Source organism: Pseudopodoces humilis, chromosome 12 (genome assembly GCF_049639895.1).
Source record: "Pseudopodoces humilis isolate 2021_Gansu_Grassland_sample_001 chromosome 12, ASM4963989v1, whole genome shotgun sequence".
Lineage (NCBI taxonomy): Eukaryota > Metazoa > Chordata > Aves > Passeriformes > Paridae > Pseudopodoces > Pseudopodoces humilis.
In genome coordinates this window covers 2,740,641-2,745,256 of record NC_142211.1, presented here as the reverse complement: position 1 = coordinate 2,745,256, position 4,616 = coordinate 2,740,641, and the positions used below count along the sequence as shown (strand labels likewise).

The 4,616-nt window shown below is 45.8% G+C and overlaps 1 pseudogene; it reads left to right on the top strand.

Annotated features, from left to right (window-relative positions):
- The first annotated feature begins 223 nt into the window (after nt 1-223).
- LOC148183278 (uncharacterized) lies at nt 224-2,433 on the top strand (annotated as a pseudogene).
- Nucleotides 2,434-4,616: the final 2,183 nt, after the last annotated feature.

The following is a 4,616-nucleotide window of genomic DNA, read 5'->3' as shown; positions in this document are numbered from 1 at the left end:
CCAAATTGCCAGCTTACACCGAAGTGCACCTCTGTGCTGCTGCTGGTGTCGGGTCATGTGTCCCCAACACACAGAATAACCTTGCTTATAATTAATTGTTTGGGGGTTTTTTTGTTTTTGTTTTTTTTAAAGAGTGGGGAGACAGGAGAGGAAAGGGAGAAAGAAAATAGCTCCCCCCCGCCTCCAAAAATCAGAGTTAATCTTTTATGTCCTGTTGTAGAAAATGGAAAGCAAAACCATCCTTGAGTTCCTGATGTTCCTGATTATCTGGATGCTCCTGAAAACATCAGCTGTGGATGCCTGGCTAGTAGCACAGCCCCAGGAGAACGTGTGGATCACCCTCGCAAAGACGCTCCAACAAGACCACATGTGCTTGTCCATGGGCAGCGCCACCAACCCTCTGTCATCCTGCCTGGTAGGGATTCCTTTAAAGCCCCATGAATATCCTTTCACAGGGAAAGAACCCAACCCAGTAGACACTTGGGATGAGTGGACAAAGATCTTGCCCCATGCACCAGAGGAACCCCAGGAATTAGAGCTTTTGGGATCCTCCAAAGCTACCTATTGCATAAATTTTAATTATCACCCAGTAGCCAATTCATGGCCTGCCTCGAAATACCAAAAGGCAATTAAATCAAGGAAAAATGTGACTCCCAACAGTAAAATTTACAGTCAGTCCAAATGGTGCAATTACACCAGCAGCACACGATCCACCTCCTCTCACTATCCCAGAGTGCTGCCCCGGGGAGTGTTCTTGATCTGTGGGGATAGAGTGTGGGCAGGAATCCCTTCCCGACTCCGGGGAGGTCCTTGGACAGCTTACCATCCTCACTCCAAATTCAACTCTAATACATGATTGGCTGAAAAAGAATGAATTGGCCCGCCAAAAGAAAGATCTCGCGCAATTAGATGAAAATTGCAATAGCCAAATTAAAGATCGGTCCTACACAAAGAGGGTGGTGATGTCAGCATTTTTGCCATGGGCGGCTGCTGCTAAAGCCCTTGGTGAGCCTTCTCACCTGGAGTGTTGGCTTGGTAAGCAGGCCAACCGGACCTCCTCAGTCCTGAGTGAGCTCCTGACAGATGAAGAGACTTAGGCATGCTACGCTACAAAACCGAGCTGCCATAGACTTTCTACTCCTGGCCCATGGACAAGGCTGCGAGGAATCAGATGGTTTGTGCTGCTTTAACCTCTCCAGCCCCAGTGAAAGCATCCACGCCCGCATCCAGAGACTCCAACATGCAGTCCAAAAACTCCAGGCTGAAAAAGAGCCCCAGTGGCTTGAAGACCTTTTTGTGAGCTGGGGACTCGAGAGATGGGTTGCCTCCATCCTCAAGAACATTTTTTGGGTTTTCTTGATTGTTATTATCTTCCTAAGTATGTTTTCATGTTTTAAGAAGCTATCAGCTAACTCTCTAGGGGATGCCTTTTTAATAAGTAAAGAAGGGGGAGTTGTGGGTACGGAGGAGCCCGCCGAGCCCGAGATCCTGGCTCTTCCCTGGAGAGGAGATACTTCTCTGTGAGAGAGACACAATGTGTCGCTCCCAGGGGTCTTTGAGTTAGATATGTTAAACTGCTGTGTTTCATTGGTGTTCTCCCCTGCTGTCCCACCCTGATACAGGTATCTCGGGCTTCCCCCCGCCCCTCTCCTTCCCCATAAATATCCCGGGTTTTCCCCTGTTTGGTAGATTCGCTGTTACTGGCACCCTTCACTGAAGCTCTGCCTAAATAAAGGCTTGTGCCTCAGTGGAACGCTGGACCAGCTATCTCGTCCCTGCTTCTTGTGTTGCCTGCCCGCCGCTGCCGCTGAGCTGAGCCGAGCTGAGCTGAAATCACTCTACTATTACTGAGCTGAGCTGGAATCACTCGACTACTCGAAGCTGCTCACATGCGCTTCGGCCCAGCCTTTCTTAAGGCTGCCTCTGTAGAAGTCGGGGTGCTCCAGGCTTTCCGCCGCCGCTGCACATGCGTCTTAAAGATTTTATTTCCCTTTATCATATTTTTATTTGGGCTGGGGTTCCTTCTTCTGCAGGCGGTCAGTGTTGATACCAGCCTGGGCCACATCATCTGATTCCTGGAGGTTATCTTGCTTTGCACAGACAGGACATTGCCCTAACATCCAAAATTCTTCTTGACCTATGCCTAAGACTTGCTAGCAGGAGAAAAAGAAAAAGACATAGCAAAAACATATAACATATAGCATCCATCTTAATACTTGCGAAAGCCAATACCACAATATGGATTTATAACAATATCTCCTCTTCTTCTTTTATAAATCATTTGGCTTGAGCAATGATTTTTGTTTTCTAGCTTTTAGTATTCGCTCATTTTTCACAAATCAATTTGGCTTCTTTCAAAGGGTCTTCCACATTATCTTGTTTTTATTTTTTTTGTTTTTAATACCATGATTGTTTGTGCCGTTCCAGATGTAGGCAATTTCAGGTCTGTAGGCATTTGCTACTTGCATGCCCTGAGCTATACTGGTGATTAACCAAATTAAACAGGGGATTAAATGAGAAAAAAATATTAAACCTGCTGTAGCACATAGGAGGAAGAAACCTAGCTTCTTCCACCATTCTATCTCCAATACGTTATCCTACCAGTTAGTGGTCATCACTGATTTTCATTTTTGGACCGGCACATGGGCTATTTTCTGATATTGTTGGCGATATCTAGAATGGCATTTTCATTGTCATTGACTTGTAAACAACAATCTGATGTATTAAGCTTCCCACAGAACACCTCCTCCTTCAGCCAATAAATAGTCCAAGGCCAGCCTATTCTGATATATTGCAGCTCTGGCTTTGTGCCGCTGACTGACTATTAATTCCATAGCCTCAGCTGTTTCATTGGTTATGATTTCTACAACACCTTGGAGTCCCATAATGCGATTTAGCATGTAAATTGGGGTTCAATATCCCCAACTTTCATCTTGTGCCCAGGTAGCTGGCCCATATGTTCCCAGTATGAATTCAGGGCCCGTTTTTTTGGGTTTTTTTTTAAATCCTCCAGTCAATTCCCTTTTATTTCTTTTTACCTCTTTATAAACTGGTACTTTTAATTGATTTCCATCTGGTCCTGGTAAAAAGGAAAAATCCCGGTTCAATGATTCCTAGAGTACAATTCCCTTTCCATCATGAAGGGAGCTTCGGGTATGCCCCCTTTTCCCCACAAATCCAAAATAAGCCATTTGATGCTTTCCAATATGCTATTATTTCTAGGTCCCCAGTCCCTCTGCTACCACTGTCCAACCCACAGCAGCCAGGGAGGCTGGGGAGGTAGTTTAGTGTGCCAGAGGAGACCCTAAAAACGAGGCTCTTTCCCTTTGCTGAGATGGCAGTCGCAGCTTTATTTCTTGGGATCCTTCGGGGTGAGATGGCAGGAGGGAAAGAGAAAGAGGTATCGATAAGCACTCCTTTTTTAGGACAGGGGAAAGGGGTGTGGGGGATTTACACAACCAATAAGGGGAACTGGGGCGAACAAGATAAGGGAAAGAACTTACAAGTCTACATTTTCGGGGGTACATTCTTTGGGTCATACCATTTTTCCTAACTGTATTACATCTCACCATTTCTTATTATATAAAATTTTTGTTGAAGGGTTGAGAGATCATTTTGATGCCGATCACGACTTTGTCCACCACTCGTGATTGACGGGCCGGTCCAGTTGCTTCTGGTCCACTATCTCTATGTGGTTGATCTCTGAGGTAGTAGATACTAATTTCTTGAGAGCTTTTAAAACTAAACAACGGACAATCCCGAAGGCTAGCACGATTAGAAACAGAACAACAAAAAACAACAAGATTGTTTTGATTATCGAGGTCCACCATCCTGTGAGTCCACAGCCTTTGAACAGCTCACTAAACCAATCCTCAGCTTCTTGCTTCACTTGTCCGATCAAGTTCTTCATCTCTCGGAGGGCTCCGTGGACGTTGGGAGCTTTTGAGGACAGGTTTAGGCAGCAAAGTCCTTCATATTCCTGGCATTTGTGTCCATGCAGCAGCAGCAGAAAATCTATTGCAGCCTGATTTTGGAGTGTGGCCTGTCTGGCTACAAAGCTTTACTAAGCTTGCTGTGAAGACATCCACATTGTTCCACTACTTTGCCTGGCTAGGACTTGTTTGAGCGTCTGGTGTGTACACTCAATCACAGCTTGACCTGTGGGAGAGTGGGGGAATGCCAGTTTTATGTTCCACTCCCCACTGCTGGACAAATTCCAGGAACTCCATGGATTTATACGCTGGGCCATTATCTGTTTTAATTTCTTTAGGGATCCCCAGCACTGAAAAGGCCTGTACTAAGTGTTGTTTGGCATGTACAGATTTTTCTCCTGCATGAGCAGAGGCATACACTGCCACTGAGTATGTATCAATGCTCACGTGTACATACTTAAGGCGATCAAAACTGGGAATGTGAGTGATATCTGTTTGCCACACCTCACAGCTTCCAAGGCCTTGGGGATTAACCCCAAGGCCTAATGATGGCACTGCCTGGAGCTGACAATTGGGACAGGTAGCCTCGATGGCTTTAGCCTGATCCCGTGTCAGCTGGAACTGACGCATCAGTCCTGGCACATTTTGATGGTATTGCTGGTCACTTATCTTTGCCTGTTGAAA